The sequence below is a fragment of the Grammomys surdaster genome, unplaced genomic scaffold (genome assembly GCF_004785775.1).
Source record: "Grammomys surdaster isolate TR1022 unplaced genomic scaffold, NIH_TR_1.0 125896, whole genome shotgun sequence".
Taxonomy (NCBI): Eukaryota; Metazoa; Chordata; class Mammalia; order Rodentia; family Muridae; genus Grammomys; species Grammomys surdaster.
The window spans coordinates 1,364,014-1,390,130 of record NW_021620720.1 but is presented as its reverse complement, the minus strand read 5'-3'; the positions used below and the strand labels follow the sequence as shown (position 1 = coordinate 1,390,130).

Sequence of the window (26,117 nt, the reverse complement as noted above, 5' to 3'; positions counted from 1 at the left end):
CTTACACCATGACTGATTTCAAACATGAGACACTGTGAGGTAAGGAAGGAAGAGGAAGAAGAAAATACCCAGCAACGAGTGAAGAATTCTTGGTGTCAAACTGTCAAGGTTGCTTTTCCCCTGGTACTTTGAGTGCTTGCTGTTAACATAGCACTTACTCATTCAAGGAAGAAGCTAGTAATATGGGCCCTGCAGTTTATGTAAGTTTTAGGGGTCCCTGGGGGGAAATGTAGAAGTATCTTTCTTACTTAAAATATGGAGCGTATTGCTAGACTCCTAAGTATTATAATGAAGTAAATTTGAAATAAGGTTGTATCACTGTTGTTTTTTGTTTTTCTGGTTCCAGTGAAGTTAGAATAAAGTCCAAACTCATCTTGCTGGGCTGAGGAGCTCTGAGTAAGCTGCCTGCCTATGCCCCTCTCCCTGCCTGTGCCCTGACCCCCTCCCTTCTCTAACCACATTTCCTGTGGCTTCTCTCTCCTGCCCTCTTTCGCTTCCTCCAGAGATGGGTTGCACTCCTCCCCGCCCTTTGCACATGCTGTTCCCTTTGTTCTCCGTTTTCTTTTCCTCATTAGGGAAGAAGCAGTTATCAACTTTGTCCTCACAGACCACCAGAAGTATGTCTCTTCCTCGTGTCTCCTCATGTGTTAAGGAGATGTACTTACCATTGTGATTTTTGTATTTTGTATTTTTTTTTTTTTGTTTGTTTTGTTTTATTTCGAGACAGGGTTTCTCTGTGTAGCCCTGGCTGTCCTGGAACTCACTCTGTAGACCAGGCTGGCCTCGAACTCTCGAACACAGAAATCCGCCTGCCTCTGCCTCCCAAGTGCTGGGATTAAAGGCGTGCGCCACCACCGCCCAGCTTATAATTTTGTTTTTAACCTAGGAATTGAAAAGTCCTTTACACTTGTCTTAAGGATTCCATTGCTGTGAAGAGACACCATGATCAAGGCAACTCTTATAAAGGCAAACATTTAATGGGGGCTGGCTTACAGTCTTAGAGGTTTAGTCCATTATCATCATAGTACAGGAAACATGGCAGCATGCAGGCAGACATGGTGTTGGAGAAGGAGCTGAGGGTTCTGCATCTTGATCTGAAGGCAACCAGGAGAGACTGGTATTCTCAGGCAGCTAGGAGGAAGCTCTTTTCTGCAATGGGTAGAGCCTGAGCATAGGAGGAGACCTCCAAAACCCACCCCACAGTGACATACTTCCTCCAACAAGGCCACACCTCCTAACAGTACCACTCCCTATGGGCTAGCATATTCAAACCACCATAACATTAAGCACTGGGCTTCTTTTCTTGACTGAACACTCTAAGCAGAAACTAGAATAGTACCTGGGACATCAAAGGTACACAGTTGTTGAGTGAACCAACAATAAGTTTTCTAATGTAAGTAGGTGTGGTTGAGTCTTTAATCCCAGAGGCAGAGGCGCAGAGGCGCAGAGGCGCAGAGGCGCAGAGGCGCAGAGGCGCAGAGGCGCAGAGGCGCAGAGGTGCAGAGGCAGGTGGATTTCTGTGATTAGAGGCTAGTCTAGTCTACAGAATGAGTTCTAGGACAGCCAGGGCTGTTAACACAGAATAGCCCTATCTCAAAAATCCAAAATAAAACAAAAAGCAAAATAGCATATTTCTAATATATTTATATAATGTGTTTAATAAAGTTAATAAACCTTTTTTAGACAAGGTCTCAATGTATATTCTTGGCTGTTATGAAATTAACAATATAGATCAGCCTAGACCTAAACTCAAAGGAGAGATCTGCCTGCTTCTCTCTCTTCAGTGTTGGGATTAAAAGTTTGTGCCACCATATCTAACCTTTATTTTATATATATATTTTTTCTATTACATTTTAATTTATTTGTTACTTTTTTTACATTTAAATGGGAATTTGAGGAAAAATAAGAAGTGCAGGAATACTTCATAGACCACTTTACACAATAAAATAAGCAATTAATTACATATTCTTTTATAACTATTAACTAGATCTAGAAACAAATTCTGTGATACAGCAGTTATGAGTAGACAAACCTTGTTCATAAAAAAAAAAAAAAAGAGGTCAAAAGGCACAGTACATACATCCATGTCACCATGGTTAGTGACTGCACCCGGCTTTACAACCGCAGGAATCAGAAGTACTATGACGGGCAATCTCAGACTGGAGGCCACCATTCAGAATGTGCCAGGTCACTGTACTGCATGCAGTTACCGAAGAGGCTGAGATATCAAGAAACCTGTGTTTTCACAAGGCAACTGTGGATATTGAGTGTGGAAGAGTCAGCTTTTCGAGAGTACAGAAAACCAATAAGCTATTTTAAGTGTTTATAAAATGTGGGCATCTATTGTAAAAAAAAAAAAATGGTAAGGATGTTTATCACAGCAGGTTTTTAGAGAAAAATCATGACCGGTGTTTTAAAATAGTGAAAGAAAGCCGGGCGGTGGTGGCGCACGCCTTTAATCCCAGCACTTGGGAGGCAGAGGCAGGTGGATTTCTGAGTTCGAGGCCAGCCTGGTCTACAGTGTGAGTTCCAGGACAGCCAGGACTACACAGAGAAACCTTGTCTCAAAAAAAACAAAAAAAAAAGGAAAAAAATAGTGAAAGAAACAGATGAAAACAAAACCAAAACTTAGAAAATAAATTTGAAAGAAAATTACCCTTAAAACCTTTTTAATGGGATCACGACTAGCTGCACAGATATGTGCTGTGACTCAGTGCTTTTGACCCCTATAGGTTTAAAGTCCTGTGTCACACCAGTGCTTCTGTTCTTGGAGGGAAGGGCTTTATATCTAACATTTTGTGTGTGCGCGCACACGCACGCGTGCCACAGCCACAAAGTGGGGGTCAAGGGACAGCTTTTGTGAGTCTCCGTTTTTACCCTGTGGGTTCCAGGTTGTTATGCTTGGTGCTGAGTGCCCTTACCTGAGAACCCACTTTCTTCTGGCTCTCTGTATTTTCGTTTTAAAGATGTATTTGTTTTATTTATATGAGTACACTGTCACTGTCTTCAAATCCTGTTTTTTCTTTTTTAAAAAATATTTATTTATTTATTTATTTTATGTATATTGAGTACACCATCACTGTCTTCAGACACACCAGAAGAGGACATCCCATTACAGAGTGTTGTGAGCCACCATGTGGTTGCTGGGAATTGAACTCAGGACCTCTGAAAGACCAGTCCGTGCTCTTCGCCGCTGAGCCATCTCTCCAGCCCTCTCTGTATTCTCATTAAAACAATACTTTTAATCTTTTTGAGAAGGCTTGAGGAGAAACTTTGTGTTCTGAGTAGAACTTGAAGCGCTGACGGTCAGGTGTCTCCCAGGACTTAACTTTTTATTTGATGATAGGCGAGTCCCTTGTATTCTCATTGTTAGTTTCCTTATCTATAAAGCAGGACGTTAATGGTCTACCCTGACCAACCCGGCCTGCCCTGGTCAGGTCTTCAGTTTTTTTCCACTGTCTCCCTCCCTCTGGGCTTCAGAGTCCTCTGTGCTATAGGTCAGGCGCGTCTTCATCTTAGAGTGACTGCTACTCGAACTTTCCCCTCCATTCTCTAACCCTTTAGTTTGCCTTTTTTTCTTTGTATTGCTGGCCACTAATATTGGATAGCACATGTCTGTCTGTCCTCTGTCCTCACTAAAATACAGACTTTTTCATGGTTGGGCCTTTGCTTTGTCCTTACACAGCTTGTAGAACAGCATCTGGCACATAGTAGGTACTCAGAAATCATCTGCTGATTAGGTGGTTGGACAGTTTCAACCTTAATTATTAAGCTAGGCATGGTGGCACACGCTTTTAATCCCAGTGCTTCGGAGGCAGAGACAGGCAGATCACTATAAATTTGAGGCCAGCCTGGTCTGAATAGCAAGTTCCAGGTCTGCTTGGGGTAGATAGTGAGACCCTGCCTCAAAATTAAGGGGCTAGAGAGATAGCTCAGTAGTTGAGAGCATATGACTGTCTTTCCAGGGGACCCACATGGTGACTCACAACCTTCTATAGCTTCAGTCCCAAGAGATCCAACATCTTTTGGCCTCCATGGGCGCTGCATGTGTGTGATGCACAGACATACATTCAGGCAAAACACCATACACATGCAAAGAATAAATGTTCAAACATATTAAAAGCAAAACAACAACAAAAAGAACTTAGTAATTGAATTAGGATTGTATTCTGTGGTTTTAGCAGTCCTGGAAGACTTGTAAGGAGCATACATACATCTGATAGTGTGAAGGCCCTTCAAGAAGGGGATATGAATGGAAAGACAGGTTATACACTTTTTTGCTAGAAATTGAATCCAGGTCCTTGACCATGCTACACAAGAGCTCTACCACTGAACTGTATTCTCAGCCTTTGAGGACAATTCTTGCTATGTAGGCTGGTCTGGAACTCTCCTGGCTCTGAATCTTGTGGTTATAGATAGGTTACTGCCATGTCTACTTTGTGTGCCTGTACCATGATCACTTGGAGGGTTTTTTGTTTTTTTTGTTTTTTGTTTTTTTCTCAAGACAGGGTTTCTCTGTGTAGCCCTGGCTGTCCTGGAACTCACTCTGTAGACCAGGCTGGCCTCGAACTCAGAAATCCGCCTGTCTCTGCCTCCCAAGTGCTGGGATTAAAGGCGTCCGCCACCACCGCCCGGCTTACTTGTAGGTTTTGAATTGGTTTTGCATTGAATTTTGAACTTAGATACTTCCCTTGATTCATTAAAGCAATAACTAATACTGTTATTGTCCTTTAGAACAGCTCAGGTGAAAAGTAAGGTCTTCTGAGGTGTGTGTCCGTGAGAAGAATGATTCTGCTGTTTTAGCAGACACAGAAGTGGTAAAGAGACTCTTAAATTACAGCCTGGGATGGGGATGTGGTTCACTTGGTGAATGCTTGCCTAGCGCTCAGGATCCCTTGGGCAAACCCAAGCTCTGAGTAGACTGGACAGAGTACTTGGAAGTAAAGACTGAAGAGAATTAGGGGCTACAGGTCATCTGCAACTTTGCAGTTTGAGGTCAGCCTGGGCTACATGAGACCCTGTGTCATGGGACACAACATTTTACTCTCATGTATTGATGCACCTTTAAAAGAAAGAGAATACTAACAGAATAGCTGATAGCCCTTGCTTACTATATATTCTGTCTGATTTTCCTGATTCCCAGGTTTACCTATCCGTGCTATACTGAAGTTGCACCTTTACTGCCTTCACTTTACTCTCAGCACATTGCTCCTTAATGTGTCTGGTCGGGCTCATAGACCCTGTAACATCCTCCTTCACTTTTCTGCAGAGTTGATTGGTAGTCTTTTCTTAGTTTGTGGTGCTGAGGTTCAAACCTAGGGTCTTACTCAGCTCTACCTCTAAGCTGTACCCCCAGCCCAATGACATACAAGTGCACACTTGCTTTTCTCCCCAGTTCTAGAGATCAAGTCCAGAGCCCTACACATGCTGCATATCTGCTGTACCATCAACCTATATCTCTAGTCTACCTGCGTGATTTGATTTTGTTTTAAAATTGCTATCATATTTACCTGCTTTAAGGGCCAGGACAGATTCCTCTGTTGATGTTTCCCTAGCATCCTCTCCAGTACCTGTGCTAAATAAATGAATGCTACCCATCTTTAAGGTTCATCTGTGGCTGTAGTCTCTCTCAGCAAAGTCTTGCTGTCCTCTCACCTCGTTGCTCACTTGCCGTAACCTCCCAAGAAGGCAAGGGAAGCATCCGTGTTCACAGGTGTGGTCTGTAATGTCTGCCTCTAGCTCTCTCCCACTTTTTCTTGTTTGCAAAAATTCCCAATAAGATTACAATACCCAGAGAACAAAATTTATTCTGAGGCTTCTGCCAGTTTTAATTATCAACTCCTTTTGATTTTTCTTATTTTTAAACTCCCTTTATGCTTTTGGTGTGTATTGTGTAATAATTTAAATGTTTCTACTTTGAGACAGGGTCTCACTAAGTGACTCAGGCTGACCTTGAAATCACTCTTTTAAGGGTTGGAAGCCCTTAAATTCATGAGCTTCCTGCCTCAGCCTCCTGAATACAGGTCTGTACCACCAGACTTAATTTCAGTGTCATTGTTTTTAATGGATTGCACATTTTTATATGTATATTACTAACATCATACAATTTTTTAATTTACATCCTTTTCTCCTTCACCTGATAAGGAAACACCTGTGCGGGCTGCTGAGTTGACAGTACCGATGAGGGGTAGTCTGTTATCAGTAGAATTAAGAAGACCAAGCCTGACTTGGTGCTGCATGCTTGATTCCCAGCTACTCAGGAGTGTGAGGTAGGAGAATGGCTTAAGCTCAGAGAAGAGTAGTCTGCTTATTTCATGACATCTTATCAAAGGGAAAAAAAAAAAACCAGCCACATCCACAAGTATGGACCGGAATCATCACAGAACACACCAAGACCACATTTTCTGCACAAAGGAGAAAATTTGCTCCAGAGGGACAAAGGGTAGGAATGAGAGACAAAGACAGGAGATAGAGGACTAAGGAAAAGGGGAGAGGGGGAAGGGATATTTGTCTGGGAGGGACAAAGGACTGCCAGCCGCTGGATGGAGAGAAGACAGATGTGGTCTGTAGGCAAATGGCAGTTAATAAAGAGGAAAACCATGTTTAATTTTATTTGGGCATGTTAATTAGCCAGAAAGGGACTCTGGATTGCTAGACTTCAATACTTTGATAGCTGGACCTTGGTAGTCAGCTTTAGAAGGAGGAGGAGGCCAAATGAGGGACTAGGCCTTAGTGGCTACCTTTAGGAATGTAACCTAACAGTTTAGCAAGGCAGAGGGGGTGGGGGGAGGCAGAGGCATGCTTGCCATAGTCCAGTCTACTAGGGTCTTTCAGACTCTTTGACATTTCTCCTTGGTGTGAATGGTTGATTCTACCAGCATCATGAAGTCTGGGTCAAGTAATGATGGATGTTACAGACATTTGAGAAATCAAACCCAGAAAACCTACAGATGGGAAGACAATGAAGTAGGCCTGAGAAGAAATCTCAGGGTCTCCATTTTGTTAATGTTGGTTCTTCCCAGAAATTGCCAGTTTTGAAAAACCATGCAGGTTTCTTGTTGCCACCTAATACTAATATTTTCCCCTCAGCATTTGTTTTTATTTTTTTCTTTTCTTTTTGCAGTTAATATAACGACATCATTTTTTCCATCCCTTGTCTCCCTTCAGACCCTTCCGTGCTCTATTTCAAATCCATGGCCTCCTTTTTCATTAGTTGTTGCTACTTATCTGTATGTGTATAGACATATATATTCCTAATATAACTACTCAGCTTGTATCGTGTTGCTCATGTACATTTTCAGTTTGGTATTGGATAACTAATTGGTGTGCTCTTCCCTGGAGAGAACTTTGTCCCGCTCTCAGCATCCTTAGTTGCTCGTGGTTGTGTAGGGTTGTGTGGTTGTGTAGGGTTGAGGCCTCATGGGCTTCAACTGGTATCTACTTTGGCATATGTTTCTGCCCCCTCTTCCACAACGTTCCCTGAACTTTAGGTGTGGGAGTGTTTTGTAGGTGCATCCATTGGGACTGGGGTCCATAACTGCATTTTGATTGGTTCTGGGTTTCTGTAATGTTCTTTGTTAGAAAGAGAAGCTTCCTTGATGAGGATTGAGTGTTAAACTTTTTTGTGGTTCTAAAGACAAGTGTTGAGGTTGTTGTTAGGGATTATGCTCATTTAGTAAAGTGATTATGGGTCCTTTAAGATCCATAACATCAGCCCGGCGTTGGTGGCGCACGCCTTTAATCCCAGCACTTGGGAGGCAGAGGCAGGCGGATTTCTGAGTTGGAGGCCAACCTGGTCTACTGAGTGAGTTCCAGAACAGCCAGGGCTACACAGAGAAACCCTGTCTCAAAAAACCAAAAAAAAAAAAATCCATAACTTTACTGGATAGTTTGCTAGATTTTTAATACCAGGCATGGTGTTCCTCTGGTTGAGCTGTATTCATTCATTCATTCATTCATTCATTCATTCATTCATTCATGACCTCTTGTTCTAGCCCCTGGTTTTGTTGTCCCAGATCTCAGAAGAGCTGTGTGGAGGTTGATTATACCTGTTTGCTGAGTTAATTCATGCCTGGATGAATGGAGTTCTGTTTTAAAAGAGCAGGTGCTCTGAGACCTGGTAAAGGGCCAGATTTGAAGATGCTGATCTTGTCTCAGATTTCTCCCTGTCTTTGTCAGGGGCATCCTACTTTGATGTCAGAGAGGAGTCAGATTAAGTAGGGGATGGGGAGCAGAACAAAGAGTGGACAAGGGTTGTGACCTCTTCTCTCTGAGTAGTTAGTTGACTTTTCAGTACAATCTTGATGTATAAACAATTTAAAGAACCTGCACTTATTAAATTCTCTACTTGTACATATTATATACATTTTTATTTTAATAATTTATTTCGTGTGTGTGTGTGTGTGTGTGTGTGTGTGTACACGTGAGAGAGAGGTGGGGGGAGGGATAGGGAGAGAGAGAGAGAAAGGGGGCTTGACGTCAAGTAAGTGCCTTTATCTGCTGAACCATCTTCCTGGTCCAAGCCAGCATTTTTTAAGATCTATTGCTTTGAGACAGGGTTGAACCATGTAGGTAAGGCTGACCTCAAACTTGGGATCCTTTATGTCTGACTCCCAAGAGCTGGGATTATAGGTGTGCACCCATGCCTGGTTTAGCTAGCCGAGATTAACTGATGATTGCTCCCACTTTTACACACAGACACGCTCATTACACTTGCCACTTTAGTTGGCTGATGAGTAGATGTGATAACGTTTGGCTTTCTATGCAGATGTGACTTCCTTGTTCATTTAGGTGATTTCCAGGTTGGTTTTTTTTTTTGTGGTGGTTTTTTGAGAAAGGGTCTCAATCTGTAGACCTGAGCGGCCTGGAACTCATTCTGTAGACTGGGCTGACCTCTGACTCACAGAGGCCCGCCTACCTCTGCCTCCGTAGTGCTGGCCTCCGTAGTGCTGGGATTAAAGATGCGTGCCACTACCTTAGTTAGGGTTACTATTGTTGTGATGAAACACCATGACCAAAAGCAACTTGGAGAGGAAGGGTTTATTTAGCTTAGTGTAATCACTTAAGGAAGTCAGGACAGGAACTCAGGAGGTAGAGGAACCTGGAGGCAGGAGCTGATGCAGAGGCAGTGGAGGATGCAGAGGCAGTGGAGGACGCTGCTCACTGTTTGCTTTCCATGGCTTGTTCAGCCTGATTTCTTACAGAGCCCAAGACTCCCAGCCCAAGAATGGGCCCATCTGCAGTGGGTTAAGTCCTCCCTCATTAATTAAGAAAATGCCACCTGCCTGCTGTATGGCTTTAATTCCAGCACTCTGGAGGCAGAAACAGAGAGGCTGGGGGGGTTGGGGGGATGAAGGGACAGGCAGAAAGGCAGACAGCCAGTGAGAGGCAGAGGGTGGATTTCTGAGTTCTTGGATCTCTGATTTGAGGCCAGACTAGTCTACAAAGTGAGTTCCAGGATAGCCAGGGCTAAATAGAAAAACCCTGTCACAAAAAAAACAAAACAAAAAAACTCAAACAAACAAAAAACAGAGAGAGAGAGAGAGAGAGAGAGAAAGAAAGAGAGGGGGGGAGGAAGGAGAAGGAGAAGGAGGAGGACAGACAAATACATACACACAAAAGAAATTGACGTATGGAGGCATTTTTTAATTAAGGTTCTGCTCTCTCAGATGAGCAGAACTTTAGTTTGTGTCAAGTTGACATAAAACTATGCAGCATAGCCATGATTTCCAGAGTTTTATTATTTAATGATACTTCCATAAATGTTTTCAAACCAATATATTTTATTTTTCTTTTTATAAATTTGCCAAGTCACAGGCAATAAATCCTGCTATAAAAATAGGTTAACGAATTTATAATGTATATTTCAACTGTTTCCTTGAGGCTTGGGAAAATTTTTTAGGTAGGTTCTTTTTGTGTGTTTGTTTGTTTGGTTTTTTGTTTGTCTTTTTAATAGTTTCTTAGTCGTTCAGAGGCTGTGTAAGGGCTCCTTTAAATAGCCTTTCCTTTAGTTATTCACTGTAGTCTTGAAATAGGATTATATACTGCTTTCAGAATTATTTTTCATGCTTTTTAAAAACATGTTAGTTCTTGCTTGTATGTTCTGTGCTGGGAGCTGTCTGTAGGTTACTCAGATGGGTAACCGTTTTTGCCCCTAAGGGTCTTCAGATGTGATGTGGAAAGGGAGGAGGAGGACTGCAGTGAGTGAGGGAAAATGGCTGCAGAGTAAGAAAAATATCCCCAAAGAAGAGGTACAAAGAAAGTCCTGTAAGCATTCCTCCTGGGGAGAGAGGCTGAACCTCCATCCGGGCAATGAGCTGCTGTCCCAGAGGTGATGACATTTGAACTGGGTCTTGAAGGATAGCTAGTATTTCCATGGGAATGGGGGAGGGGCGTGACAGGAAGCGCTGGATGAGCAGTTCACACCAGAGGAAGCCTGAGATGTATCTGGAGGGAATAGGCGATCAGCTCTGGAACAGTCTTCCCAGCAGTCACAGGAGATGAAGCTGGAGAGGTAGGCTTGGGTCGTGCTGTTTACTAGCTCAACAGTTGGACAAGTCACATGTGAAAGGCCCCCCTCCCCTTATTTCTTCTAAAATGTGCTTAATTTTTTAATTTTTCATCTTTGTTTTTTCGAGATAGAGATCTTACTTTTGCGGCCCAGACTGGCCACCAAGGGTAGATAACCTCACCTAGCCTGCCAGGTGCTTGGATGCCAGGTCTGTGCTACACAATGCCTGGCCTGTGCTTTGATTTTAAAGTTCTACAAATGATGTGATTATTACACTGTCTCCAGCATGTTTATTGCTGTATTAAGAAATAATATTTTCATTTTTAACCTTCACAAGTATACCATGTGTACAGGATAGCGTACTTTTCATTAACGTTAGAGATTTGCTGCCTTTCCAAACTAGATGAAGTATGTGGCTTCCTCTTTGTTCTCCCTTTGTCCCATGTGGGCTTAATTAGCTTATTGGAGAGAGGTATCAGCTGAAGTTAATGTTTCTCCACCACTCGTTCTAGTATTTTACTAGTCCTTATTAAGTATTATTTAGTCATCTGTCTCTTTTCAGACTTTTACTTGGTTTTGATGGCATTTTGATTTATTTTTTATTTCTTCTTTTTAAAAAAATCAACTCAAGTAATTTAGATAGTCTTTTTTTTTGTTTTTAAATTGATAGGTTAAAGAAAGCTTGACATTTTCAGAGGGTATCTTACGAAGTGCTTTTGTGTTCTGGCTTTCTCTTTCTGATCTGATTAATTTTCTTTTAGATAAGATTCTCATGTCCTGGGCTACTGTTTGATGCTATTATAATTGAGCACTTTAAAAATTGTGTTTTTTTTTAAAATCAGTTATATTTTGAGTTGAATGAAGTGTTCATAGTTTATGTTTTGTTAAGTTTATTATCTTTGATTGTCTATGTGTGCATTCCTGGATTTATTGTCATATACAAGATGCAGCTTTCCCTTCAGTAGTCTTGGTTGCTCTCAGGAGCAGTTCTTGTGTCTCAGGAACACTTGAGAATCATGAACGAGGCTTCCAGAGGATCTTCTGAAGAGATACTCCTTCTTTCAGCTCTCCAGCTTTGTAGGAGAGATTGTCAGAGGAGACGGAGCCTTGCGAGCGGCTCCTCAGACTCTGGCCTGGTAACTTCACCAAAGAGGGGAGGAACTTGGTACAATACTACTAGTGGTGCCGGAGATAGTTGGACTTTTATCTTATCTGTGGATGTATTGCATGATTTCAGACACACTTAATGGCTTGAAAAGTTGCCAAGCTTTTCCTGTTTTGATATTTGGTAACTTTATCTAATAATTCTTTTAAAAGTATTTTAAAGTCTGAATCTTTCAAAAAAGTGCCTCTTCTATATTCTATTCTTTCAGGTGGCTGAAGGAATATAAAAATAAGAAAATAAGAGAGCCAGCCATGGTAGTGCGTGTCTTTAATCCCTATACTCAGTTCTTCCAGAGTTCAAAGCCAGCCTTGTCTTCTTAACAAGTTCCAGACCAGCCAGAACCTGGAATTGTGGGACCCTGTCTTCAAATTTAGTTTTTTTTTTTTTTTTTTTTTAAAAGAGGAAGAAGGAAAGAGAGAGAGAGAGAGAGAAAAAAAAAAGGGACAGGGAATTAGTCCTTTAGTAGTGGAAGAGCCCAAGATAGCAGTGGTAGAAGTGGAGGTGTGATACCTTATCAGTACCTTAAGCTACACTTAAATTCCTTTTTCAGAAAGAATATAACAGAGTGTATATTGACCTGGGCTCCAGACTCAGGGGAGTTGAAAGGACGATGCCGGCTAACTAGCCTTCATCTCTTGTCCTCATTCTTTTGTGTGGGTCCAGGGTGAGTGCATTTCCTTTTTACTGAGTTACAGTTGGGTTGGCATGTCCATGTTCATTCAAAAATTAGATCACATGAGATACTAGGTTTGATACCAGGACCACAAAAATAAGAAATAAAACAAAATAAAGTGAAAGACCTTCACTGCAGTGAGTCCAGACTTTAAATTATTTGTCTTCTTTGCCTTTGTACTTCCCTCTGGTAAACAGTCCCTCAGAGAATGTCCTTGTCAGATGAGACTTCAGAGAGTTAACAGGAATGCCAAGCTAACTGTGAGTGTTCACACAGAAGTCCTACCATAGTGCCAACCTACCTTTCATCCCTGCTTTCCCTTTTAGCTTTGTGGTGTGCTAAGAAGACAGGAAGAGAAGAGCTATCTGACATCCCAGTAATTGCTAGTATTGCAAAAATGTGTGTGCTTGTATCACTCATTTGTCAACTAATAAACCCTGGTCACTGAGGGCTGGCAAGATGCTTTAGCAAACCAGGCCACCTCCTGACTTGACCTTGGGACCACATGGTGGGAGGGGAGAAGTGACACTTGCTGAGTGGCACATGTGTACCCACAGACACACAAATGTAACAAAAATAAAACTAAACACTTAGTCATTGAAGGCAAGGAAAGCTTCTTTCCACAAGGGTGCTAGAGTCTCAGTTCCAGAAAAGGTCTCCAAGGCTAGGCTTCTTACCACATTGTAGTAATATAGAGACTTTGGCAGTTTATTATTCTGTTTTGTTTGTTTGGGGGTTTTGTTGTTGTTGATGATGATGGTGCTTTTTATTTTTTGTTTTTCAAGACAGGGTTTCTCTGTGCAGCCCTGGCTGTCCTGGAACTTGCTCTGTAGACCAGGCTAGTCTAGAACTTGGAGAGCCACCTGCCTCTGCCTCCTGAGTACTTGGATTAAAGGTGTGCACCACCACTGCCGGGCTATTCTTATACTAGAACATTCCTTCTACAACAGTCTCTTTTGCCTTGTTTAATTTTGGTAACTAAATAACTCCTGGGCTAACCATAAATGGAATTTGTTGCATTCCTATTTCTGAGTGTGGTAATTAAAAAAAAAAATCCTAAGCCATTTTCATATTAAAAAGCCATACCATCCTTAGCAGGGGAAGATAAAGGGAAAGAGTTAGGAAAGCACCAGAAACAAGTGGCAGGTGTTCTGGTGAGTTATGTTTCAGCCTGATATGCAGTCACAGGAGGGGTGTAAACTGTGGTGATCATGTGAGGGAGGCAGTGGGAATAGAGGGTGAGCGGAAATCAGTGCTTCCGGAGCCTTGCAGCACCAGCGGCTTGCCTACAGCTGGGGACCTGGGACAACTTGTGAGGACTAGTCTATAAGGTAATAAAAATGGATATGTGCAGAAAGACTAGTAGGATGGAGTCTGAAGACTTACAGAGGAACTGAAGAAACAGCTGGTATTCCCTGAGGGCCTTCTGGTCTCTGTAGTCACGGATAGTCTACAAGAGCGGTTACCAGAGTCCGTTGTACCACCGGGGGATGTAAAGCTCAGGGAGACTGAGTAGTTTCATAAGATTGTATAAGATTGTACAACTGGTAAATGGTGGATCCAGGCTTAGAGCCTAGGTTAGCCCTAGTCTAGCACCACTCCCCACCCCACTGTGTAAAACGCAGGACTTTGTAGTGTTGTATGTTTCAAAAAAGACATTACCCACATATAGCTATTTATATCTAAATTAAGTAAAATTCAGTACAGTTTAAATACCAGTTTCTCAGCCACACTAGTTACCTTTATAAGCCGTGCCGGCCACTGTGGTGACTGTACTGGGCAGCGTGCATGTAGACTGTTTCTGTCATTGCCTGATGCCTGTGAGTACTGGCCTAGAAGTCAGTCGTCGTGTCCTTTAGTTAACTCTTGCCCATGCTTTGCCAAGGACAAAATGAGGGCTGAAGAAGGAGGCAACTCATTCAACCAACAAGCAGAGTTAACCCAGGCCAGCAGCCTGGCCGCACAGTAGAGTCTCCCCTGCCGTCCATCTATCGTCCCTGAAAACACAAGTCACAGAATGGAGATGTTTAGGAGTGACTTTTCTGTGCCTCCAGCTTCACTCAGTCTGTATGTTGCTAGATTCTTTCTTCTGAAGCTTTTCTCTCAGGTTCAAAGGGCATATCCGAGTTGGCTTCCCACAAGGAAATGAAAGACGTTTGTTGGAAAGGAATTCCACACTTAATATATGAAGTGGCACTTGGATCCTTTTGCTTCCTTCTTTGCCTTCCTTCCAGGCACTTTGTAATTGAACTTGCAGCTGCTAACCATCTGTCTTCCAAACATGACCAGCTTTGAAACAGTTCAAATGACAGAGGTTTGTGTGCCACAAATGCTAACAGCTGCCTGTTATTTGCTGTCAACATACATGGCATTTGTGTAGGTCAGATAGATTTAGATTATGACCAAAATGACAATGGATCTTTTTTTTTTTTTTTTAATCCTCTGGCCTCAGCCTATGTAGTGCTGGGATTTTTTTTTTTATAGGCATATATCGTCACACCTAGCTCCAGAATTACAGTGGGCTTCTAATTTGTTTGTTAAAAATTAAGACACTGAATGTTCATTGAACTGATATTAGTTACATATCTTGTATACCAGGTACTGGTTTGCAAGATAGACTAAAAAGACTGTATTTCTTTATTGAGGCAGGGACTCACTATGAAGCTTTGATTGGCATGTCTCTCCTTCTGAGTGCTGGGACTAATGGCATATGTCAACGTGTCTGATCCTAAATGGAATTTAGATGAAAGCTGAAAAATGAGGCTAGGTGTGGTGGTGCATGCTTTTAATTTCAGCACTTGAGAGGCAGAGGCAGGTGGATCTCTGTAATTTCAAGGCCAGACTGGTCTAAGTATCATACTATAGGCTGGCCAAGGCTACATAGTGAAACACTGTCTCACTCACTTAAAAAAAAAAAAAAAAATCTGAAAATCGCATTTAAATTCTTATCTGAATTATGTTAATAGTATTTGCTATCTATGCATCTGCCTATTTAGTCTTTGAATTCAGTAAAGGCTTCTTTTAGATCATAGCTCTGAAGTAAATTGAAGAATCCTGTATAAATGTCCCTTGAGTCAAGCTATTAAAGACATTTAAATTATACTCTCCAGTGTCTAAATGGCAGTCTGAAGTGTATGTGTGTGCGTTTGGGGGACGGGCATGTGGGAGTAGAAAGGAGGCATTGTACTGAGATAATATTTTTAGGACGCCAGTGTAATTAGCAGACTCGGGGTTTAGAAAATTGCCCTTTAGAAGCTGAGAAATTAAAGTTTTGAGTTTCTTCTTAAATGTTAAAGCCCTATGCCTGAATATGTTGAGAGATTAAAGTGGAGACACTGGAATAATCCAGAAAAGTATTTTCCTGGAGCGCAAAGGCAGGAAGAGAGAGGACTTTAGTGATAATGGGACAGCCGGAAGGGATCTCTACAGCGTTGACCTCTGATACTGTTGGTTAGGGAGCAGAGTGTCCATAGGACTGCTGTTTTGGGAAGTCTGGTCTGTCTAATGTCTAGAAAGTTGAGATGGGCTGAAAATTTTGGTCAGCAGGTTCAACTACAAAGCTACAAGATGGCCTCAGGAGAATGGCTTTACTCAGTGGTGCTCCTGTGGGTGCAGGCTGTTCAGTGCAAAGTCCAGGATCCTAAAGGAAATTAAGAACGAGTTGTCTCATCTGTGGTTCATCTGAATCCACAGACTAGTCATTTTTTCAGAGGGGTCTAAAAGTCTTTAGTTTAGGCCTTAGGGCTTTGGAATGGAGGTGCTGTGTGTGAAGTGTGTTGTGTGCTTTGAGCTCCTTCCCTGGTATAGCTGTTAGCTTGACACTTGACCATCCTTTGCCTAGGCTGCTTCTCTGTGGAGTGGTGGTGATGGTGACGGCTCTGTCTTTTAGGGTGTGGATCAGATGAGACACCATTCAGCATACTTTCAAGTTCCAAGTAGGTAGGTTTGATTTTGTTCTTGGAAGGAACCCTAGAGATGTCCTTTTGTGGTCCTGTCGTGTGGCAGAAAAAGAATCTGGGTCTAGAAAGGGGTTAGAAGAAGTTGGCATGCACAGAGGAGGTCTGTTTTGAATCTTGTGTTCTAAGTGGCACAGCCTCTGGTGGTACTGCACAACAGAAAGGTTTGGCTTCCGCAAACTTAAATCTGAGTTGTGATTCTGCTTCTTACTGTCCATGTGGTCTGTGCGTGTGCTTTTACATCCTTGAGTCTGTTTCCGCATCTCTAAGATGAGTGTGGAAACATGTTTCCAGCAGAAAGGATTTCTAGACTCTGGTGTGAACAGTGTTCTGTGATGAACAGGACCGATGGTAATGAGCAGGACTAGGCCTCAGTCCAGGGACTTCACTCTCTCTTTCAGGTGAGCTGAGAGGAAGTTCTTATTTTCCAGAGTCTCCTGTGCTGGAACTCTTCACCTGTCCTTTATCCACACAGACCCTGTAGAGAGACAACACCGGACATACTTGGAATTTTTCGTGATGTGCAGGAAGCAAAAGAATTATTTTCAGTGAAACAGGAGTCTGCAAAAGGTTTCTTGGAAACAACTGCCTAGTGTATCCTAACATAGACTCCTCCCGGCCTTGCTAGCTGGCTGTCTGCCTGTCCAGCACCACCAGGAAGCTCAGCTGTTTTCTCCACAGTTTAAGGAGGATTTCCTGGGCTTTACATGTATGTGTGTGCCCCAGTGGGGAGGCACAGTGAGGAGGGACAGTCACCAGTCTTTGTGAACTGGAAGATGATATCTGAGCGACAGAAGATAGGTGTTGGAGATCAGTCTAAAGTTCACTAAACATCTTACCCCGACCCCTTGCCCATGCTGTCTTTACTGGGGAGTCCCTTTGACATCCTTAGTAAGTGTAGAAACCCAAACAAATGTATGTCATATGAACTGTAGGCCATCTCGTTGGTAAATCCACCACAGGCCTTTCTTTCATATCCGTCTAAGCAGTGATTGATCACATACTCTGTGCATGCCCATCACAGTTCAGACCACACTGCTGACTCCGACGTGCGGAAATCTGGGCTAGGTTAAAAGTCGTGTGAATGATGTGTGTGGATGTGGGCTTCCATATCACAGTCCGTGTTGGAGGTCAGAGGAGAGTTTTGGGAGTCTGTTCTGTATACTGCAGGCTAGCCGACCAGTAGACTTCCGGGAGATTTGTCTCCACCTCCCATCTCACAGTGAGTGCTGTGATTACAGATGCAGACTCTTGCGTACAACTCTGGGTTCTGAGGATTGAACTCAGGTCCTTAACTTGCATGGTAGGTGCTTTTACCCATGGAACCATCTCACTGGCTCTAGACCATCATCTTAAAAAAACAAAAAGAATGTTTGTGTATCTGTGTGTACATGTATGTGCATAGGCACAGTGTGTATAGGTCAGAGGACAGTTCTTTCCCTCCACCGTATGGATTCCAGGGATGGAACTCAGGTGGCTAGGCTTCGCAGCAAGCAGCTTTACCTGAAGAGCTAGGGCAGGCCTGTCTTCTTTGCCTTCAATGCATAACACATTTCCTATTGTTCATGTCAGTTTCCTTCACTGTAACAGAATTCTGAGGAAATCAGCTCATACAGAAAAAAGGAGAGTGGGTATTCAGAAGGTGGAGTCAGAAGAACTGAGAGATTGAGGTCAGCCTAGGCCGACCCCTCCTCCTACCACAGGAGAAGGAGAGGAGGGAGAAGGAAGAGGGGAGAAAGGAGGGAGGAGAGAAGGATACAGAGAGGCTTATGGTGTTGAGGTTCCAGTCCTTTGGTTACTGCTGTTGTTTTGGGCCTTGGGGAGCCAGTACATGGAGATGGTGGCACATGACAGAGTAAGATTGTTCCCTTTGTTATCAAAAATGCCAAAGAGAAAAGGTAGAGAATGGGGTGTGACAGACAGGTCCCCTTGTAGGTACCTTCCATGACATGGGCTTGTACCTAGCTGTCCTCCCCGCCCCACCCCATCTCCCCCCAGTAGTATCACAGGGTGGGGCTACACCTTTCACATGTGGGCCTGGGGGACTTTTCAGAGCCAACTGAGATACCTGGGATCTGATTTGGAAGTTGTGCTGATGACTTGTTCAGTTGTGCTGAACAAGACTTGGGGTGGACTAAAGATCGGCTGTAGACTCTGGTGGCCAAAGGGAGCAGCTCTGCCAGCCTGGAGCAGCTCTGCCAGCCTGGAGCAGCTCTGCCAGCCTCTGGTGTCCACCTTTGACTTTAGCAGTTGGTTGTTTGTGGCTTATACAGCATTTGTGCGGTTAGACTCAGTGTGCTTGCTCTTGTCATATCTGCTTATTCTCTTGTGGAGTCCTATGCTATGGGATGTGCTCTCTCTACCTGATGGACAGGGAAGCAGTTTGTGTTACCAGACTTGTGTATGTCACATGGGCCATTGACTGTAGTTCTCCTTCCTGCACTGCAGCAGACAGCTCCTTCCCAGCCCAGAGGGGGAAACATTCAGCAAGCATGTACTGATACAGACATCTCCACTGTTTTGTGCCGGGTCCTCAGCCCTGTGCCTGGCATGGAGGGAGGCTCAGGGAAAGCTTGAAAGGCTTGGCTGAATTGGCAAGCCTTTTTATAATGCCGTGCTGTTTGCTTCTCCCTAGCAACCTGTAAATGCTGGGCTCACGATGGATATGTGACATTGGAGGCTGAATTTACAAGGCACCTGGTGGCTTTTCACACTCCCCCTCATGCCTCTCTGGAGACTAGCCTAGGACAGATGGCCACAGACACAGTGTTCTCAGCTCTGCACCCTCTCTTCAAATCACAGTTGAGGGAAAGTTAAGTTTTTGCAAGAACACAGTTTGGGTAATGTGACTTCGAGCTGCTAGTAAGTTGCTAACACTCTGGATGGGTCACACCTCAGCAGGGTTCATTTGGTAACAGCTTCATTTCAGGTAGGCTGTAGTTCTACCCACCAAGCCTCCTACCCCTTAATAACCTGAGACTGATAAGGTTAACTCCCTGAGCCAGGCAGATTCTGGGTCCAGAATTAAATTAACCATCTTTTTCTCATGAACATCTTTAATTCCTTCTCCACTGAGTATAGACGTCGGCTTTTAAAATGCTTGGGGTGGAGACATTCATGATGGTTTCGCTTCCTTCTGCGCATGGGCTTGAAGACGTCGAGGCCAGACAGGCTGAGCAGCTTGCTTGCGGTGGGACTTAGTGAAGACCTGAATGAGACCCAGGGCTCCTGGTTTCTGTTGGGGCCCACTGTCTACCCTTCACTTCTGTCTTAAGAAAGAGAAAGCTCTATGATCTATTTAATTAAAATATGAATAAAGGTAGATTTTTGTTCATACTAGAAGCCCCAGCCCTGAGTGAATTAGTTTCCTTATATTGTTTTTTATTTGTTTGTTTTGTTTGTTTGTTTTCTTCTCTTTTTTTTTTTTTTTTTTTTTAAAGATTTATTTATTATATATGAATACACTGTAGCTGTCTTCAGACACACCAGAAGAGGGCATCAGATCTCATTACAGATGGCTGTGAGCCACCATGTGGTTGCTGGGATTTGAACTCAGGACCTCTGGAAGTGCAGTCAGTGCTCTTAACCACTGAGCCATCTCTCCAGCCCCTTTCTTTTCTTTTTTAAAGACAGGATTTCTCTGTGTAGCTCTGGCTGTCCTAGAACTCACTCTGTAGACCAAACTGGTCTTAAACTCAGAGATTTACTTGCCTCTGCCTCCCAAGTGCTGGGATTAAAGGTGTGCACCACCAGTGCTCAGCTGATCTTATTTTAAATTTTTTAACCATTATTGTTATTATTATTGACAGGGTCTCACTGTATTCCTGGTTGGTCTGGAATTCAGCTATGTAGGCCAGGCTACATAGCTTATGCCAATTCTCCTGCCTCAGCTCCCTGAATGTTTGAAATAGAGATGTGAGCTACCATTCCCAGATCTAGATTTCTTGATTTAAAAAACTTCCTCTTAAACAAATGGTGGTGGCTCATGCCTTTAATCTCAATACCCAGGAAGCAGAGGCAGGTGGATCTCTCTGAGTTTGAGGCTAGCCTGGTCTACAGAGCCAGAGGTACACAGAGAAACCCTGTCTTGAAAAAACAAAAAACTGAACAAGAACACCCCTCTTTACTCGCTCCCCCAAAAAACCAACCAAAACAACAACAACAACAAAATCAAACTTTTTCTTACCAGACTTGGTGGGACACACTCTTGTTATCCCAGCAGTCAGGAAGTCAAGGCAGGTGGGTTGAGAGTTCTAGGCCAGCCTGGTCTACATAGCCCTGTCTCAAAAACAAAACACTACCCTAAATAATTGTGTTGCTTGAACTGGTTTTCTTTCCTTTCCTATTCACCTTTTTTTCTCTCATGGCAGTTCAAAATTTATAAGGCCTGAAAGAGTTAATGCTCCTCTCAGAATAGCCAGCCCGTCTCCCAGGAAGTAGCAGAGAGGCAGGATGTGGCAAACCAGTGGGTGAATGACAGCCCTGCTCCTTGGAAGAAAAGGAAGTGGGAGAGGCCGAGAGGAAGATTGCAGAAGACAGGTCTCTTCACCTCTGCTGTAGAATGTGGTTCTTCTGAAGCTAAGCAGACCCAAAATGACCGAGGCCCCGAGAGTGCAGGTTGTGCTGCATGTGGGGTTCCTCATCCTTCCACAGTTAACATCCCACCTTCACTGCGCAGTGGACTTCAATCACTGGTACACTCTCACCTCCCTGTTGCTCTTGTTTGTTTGTTTGCTTTTTGTTTTTGTTTTTCAAGAGAGGGTTTCTCTGTATAGCCCTGGCTGTCCTGGAATGAAATCTGTAGATCAGGTTGGCCTTGAACTCACATAGATCCATTTGTCTCAGCTTCCACCTCCCGAGTGCTGAGACTGTAAGGCCTGTGCTACCATGCTGAGCTAGGTCTGTCTTTTAATTACGTCTGAGAATCTACAGTGGTTGTAATTTAGAATCTAAGAAGTTAGACAAGTATACAGCTTCTGGAAAATCACCTCTCCAGTGCGTTTACCTGTGTATTCATTCATTTATTCATTCATTCAGAACACACTCCTACCCATCTCTGTAAATGCTCATAGCAGTCCCCATGCCACAGGGCAAGATGGTTCTCCTGCTTAATGTCAGAGAGCTCTTGTTCCTGACCAGGTGCCTAGCTGCCAGCAGAGTCAGCTTTACCTTCTTTGCCTTCTTCTTTCATCTTTTGCTTAAGGCCTTTGTCACAGATTCCTGGCCTGCCTTGTTGGACCCACAGTGTGCCCCTCTGCTGCAAGTTTGCAGATCTTACACGTAGACAGTCCTGATGGTAGATTCAGAGTCCTCTTGTCCCTATGGTAACTTTGGAGACTATATGGATTTAGGCAGCACTTGACTGGTTAAGGGCACAGTCTTTTTCAAGACTGACCTTATTTTAGACACTGGCTAGAAGCCTGGGAGTTCCCAGGCTACTCGTACTTCTGATGAAGTGACTGCAGATTCAGTGTTCTCTTTACCGTTTCAGGTTCCAGAATTGCTAGAGTAATTATAGCATGCAGGAAAGTACTGATTGCTGTTCTAGTTACAATTTTATTATATCAACATTATAATAATCAAGAGCAGCCGAAAGAAGAGACACAGAGTCAGACCTGGGAGAGCTGCAGACCATGTGGCTGCGTGTGTCCACAACCCACACAGATGTACAGTATGCACAGACTCTTATTTACTAGGCAAGCTCATCTGAGTCTCAGTGTCCGGAGCTCCTTGCAAGGTTAGCTTCATCACTGGTCTTGTGATCAAATTCAGTCTCCATCCTCCTGCATTCTCTGCAAGTTTTGTTGATAGCCCAGTTCCCTAGTTGCATGTTTGGCCTTTCTGCTGTGGCCAACCCTTCTCCCTTGTTATCTCTTAGGAGACTGTCTAGGGACCTACCCTTAGTCACCTCAGCACAAATCATTAGGCCATACAGTGAAGAATAGACACACCTATTACTCAGGAATTGCATGGATTTATATAGGCTGCCTCCCACAGAGGACAAAGTCCAGGCAAGTTGTTCATTATACAACAACCTCTACCACAAAACCATCTCCTCATTTGCCAGAAATCTAGTGTTATTGTTACCCTTTTCTCTTTCCTGTCCAGATGGTCACATATAGGCCAGTCTGTCCCATGTCATAGTCATTGTTTACTGGGTTCTGTGCTCTTTGCCGTCCCCTTATCTCTGAGTTCACTGCTCTGTAAGCTCCATGTTGCTTTGTACTGGACCCCTGGCCTTCAATACAAAACTCACTTTACTTTCTTACTTCAGAATTTGTTCTTGTACCAGGACTCTGATGGCTGAGGCAGAAGAATTGCCATGAGTTTGAGGCTAGCCTGTACTACATAGTAAATTCCAAGCCAGAATAGGTTATAGAGTGAGACTGTATCTCAAACAAAAGAAGTGGGTGGGGTGGAGAGGAACCAAACAAAAAACCAAAAACACTCCCTCCCCCAAAAAAGTTTGTTATTGAAGAATAAAGTATATATTATAACCCCATGTATATAAAACACACTATAGCCAGGTGTGGTGCACATCTCTGATTCCAATACTTGGTAGGTAGATGCCATATGATCAAAGAGTTCATGGTCCTTTTGGTGTTGATAGGACCCTGTAACTTTAATTTTTTCAAACGCCTATTTTTAATGATGGTTCTTAGATGCTTTAACCTTCCTTGTAGCCCACCACCCACCAGAGGTAGTGGGAAAGAAAGGATATGGGGGAAGTGGACCTGTTTAGAAAGATTCTTTGGAGCAACTCTTGTCTGTGTTGCCTGGAAATCAGCAGTTCAGTTCACAGGTCAGCAGCGGCAGCTCAGTCCACTTGCAAACACTTCACAGATGCACTAACAGTCCAGTTCAGTAGAGTCGGGATAGCAAACACGAATCAGCAGCATTAGTATGACCTAGCACAGACGGCCAGGCCTTAGCCTAGGCTTCAGTCAGCAGGAGGGACCTGGAGGGACACCAGGAGAAGTTACTCAGCTGTGCTCTCTCAGGGAAGTGAAGATCAGCAAAAACGAGAGACTCACAAGCGTTGCACAGCTAGCTCTATAAGCAAGCCTAGCTCAGTCTCCGTCACTGTCCTTGTTATATTCTCTCCAAACATTATGTGTCCTCAACAGGTCTTGCCTCAGCAAGACATCACGCTGCCAGTTAGCCTAAGTCCTCAAGCTACAGAAAAGCCATGGCACACCACCGGAAGTTTTTTGGTGCAGTTCTTTGGGGTCCCAACAAATGCAGCTCAACTATGCAATATATGTAAGGCAGACGAAGAATGTGTGTCGTTAGCAAAGAATCTTTTATCTTGTGTCCTTTCTTGTCCTTGCTTTATCAGAGCATCCTCTCTCCTGTGTTTGCTTCAGGGAAACATTCTCCAGGAGTCTACCTTAGTCTTTCACCTGTGTCCACTTCAGCTAAATATTCCTTTACGTGTTTGCCCCAGCAAAGCACCATCCAACCAACTTCCCAAAGAGCCTTTAAGTTTTCACTTCACCCCTGAGCTATACTGGAGCTCAGCTAAAATGAGGTTTGTTGTTTTTCTTTGGCAGTTTGATTTTTTTCTTTGTTGGGGGGAGGGGCAGTTGAGACATGGTCTTCTCTCCATAGCTCTGGCTGTCCTGGAATTCACTGTTTAGACCAGGTTGACCTCAGATTCAGAGATTGTCTGCTTCTGCCTCCCAAGTGCTGGGGTTAAAGGCATATGCCACCATATCCAGCTTGCCAGTTTGACTTTAATAAGTTTTTCTGGGTCCCAAATGTTACTTCTTCCAGGTAGATTTTACCCTGTTAGGCTGGCTCTGTTAACTTGGAGGCCTGACATAGTTTTCCACCCACAGTTGAAGCAATCGGGTATCTAAGCAATCACATTTGGACTGCTGGTCCTGATAGTGAGTAAGCTGGTTGAGGCTGTCAGAGGTGATTTGTCCTTAGGGGTGAGGTTTGTGACTCTTTCTATGTGTGCTTTAGGTTGAGAGAAGGGTCTCTTCGGAACAAACATGCTCCTGTGTGTAAGGGAGAGTCTAAATGTAGAGAATTGAAGACGTCTCAAAGTGGACCACAATTGGACAGACATTTTAATTTTATTTAATTTTGGGTTTTAGTGTGTGTGTGTGTCTGTGTGTGTGTGTGTCTGTCTGTCTGTCTGTCTGTCTGTCTGTCTGTCTGTGTGAGGTGTGCAATGAGATACAGGTGTCCATAAAGGCTGAAAGAGGGTGTGGGATCCCTTGGGGCTGGAGTTACAGGCAGTTATGAGCTACCTGGAACTGAACTCAGGTCCTCCAGAAGAGCAGCAAGTGCTCTTAAATGCTGAACCTTCTGTTCAGCCCTGTTTTTTGTTGTTTCTTGCTTGTTTGTTTGTTTGATTTGTTTTGTATTTTTGGGAGACAGCGTCTCTCATAGCCCAGGCTGGTCTTGAACTGTATGAAGCCAGGGACAACCTTTAACACCTACTCCTCCTGTCTCCAAGTATGTGACTCATTTTATTTTATGTAGATAAAACCTAGGACTTCGTGCATGCTAAGCAAGCACTTTACCAAGTCAGCCACATTTCATCCTAGAGATGATTGTGCCTGATGTGTTTCATGTCTCCTCAGTCTACTTCTGAGCTCTGGTGTGTTAGACTTTTTGTCTTAGGTAAGGTTTTACTAATGCGAACAGACACCATGACCAAGGTAACTCTTATAAGGACAACATTTAATTGGGGCTGCCTTATAGGTTCAGAGATTCAGTCCATCATCATCAAGGCATGGCAACATCTAGGCAGCCATGGTGCAGGCAGAACTGAGGGTTCTACATCTTTATCTGAAGGCTGCTAGTGGAAGACTGGCTTTCCAGACAATTAGGATGAGGGTCTTAAAGCCCACACCCATAGGGACATACCTACTCCAACAAGGGCACACTTCCTAATAGTGCCACTCCCTGGGCTGAGCATATACTTACACCTTTCTCCTTGAGAACTTGACTGCCTGCTACTGTATTATGCAGTCTAGGATTGTGGTCACACTGTATTTTTACCTTCTCCATAATTGAACAGCTGTGTGCGCCAGGAGTGGTGATGTACTGCATGAATTCTAGGCAAACCTGGGCTACAGAGAAAAACCTTCCCTTCCTTCCTTCTTCCTCCCCACCCCCCAAAACAAACCCAAAACTGGGGGCTGGACAGGTGACTCAGCAGTTTTAGAGCACTGGCAGCTTGATTCTCAGCACTAATATGGCTGTGCGCACCATCTGTAACTTCAGTTGAAGGAGGTCCAGTGGCTTCTCATGGCCTCTGCAGGCACTGCACACATGTAGTACACATGTGTGTAGGTACATATGCAGACAAAACGTCCATACACATAAAAATAAAGAAAATTTAAAAAACCCGATCCTCAAAACCCCAGCAGTTCTCTCCTCCGTCCCCCTCCCCACCAAAAGCCCCTGTAGCCTACACTGTTCTAAAACTTGCTAAGTAGCCAAGGCTAGACTTGAACTCTTAATCCTTCTGCCGCTAGTTCCCTAGTGTAGGGATTACTGGCACATGAACCACTGACCATGCCTGGCTTGCTTAGGGAGTTTCTAAGGGTTCTTTACTCAGATTTACTGAGTGTTTCTAAAGCTATAGTCATCCTGTTTGTTCTTCAGAAGCAGGCAGCCCCGCCTTCCACAGAGCCAGGCTCATGTGCTTCCCTGAGGAAGACGAGGTGTTTATCGGGTTTCCATCTGGGCTGCAGTTAGTCTCTCTTTGCTTTTACTGTCCTGGGCCCCGACGCGACAGTCCTAGCTGTTATGGCCTCTGCTGGTTTTACTGCTCCTGCTCTACAGTGAGCC

At 43.6% G+C, this 26,117-nt stretch overlaps 1 protein-coding gene across 1 annotated transcript in view; it reads left to right on the top strand.

Annotated features, from left to right (window-relative positions):
- Map2k1 (mitogen-activated protein kinase kinase 1) overlaps positions 1-26,117 on the top strand; it is a 68,625-nt gene that overhangs the window by 3,575 nt on the left and 38,933 nt on the right. The window lies entirely within an intron of this gene.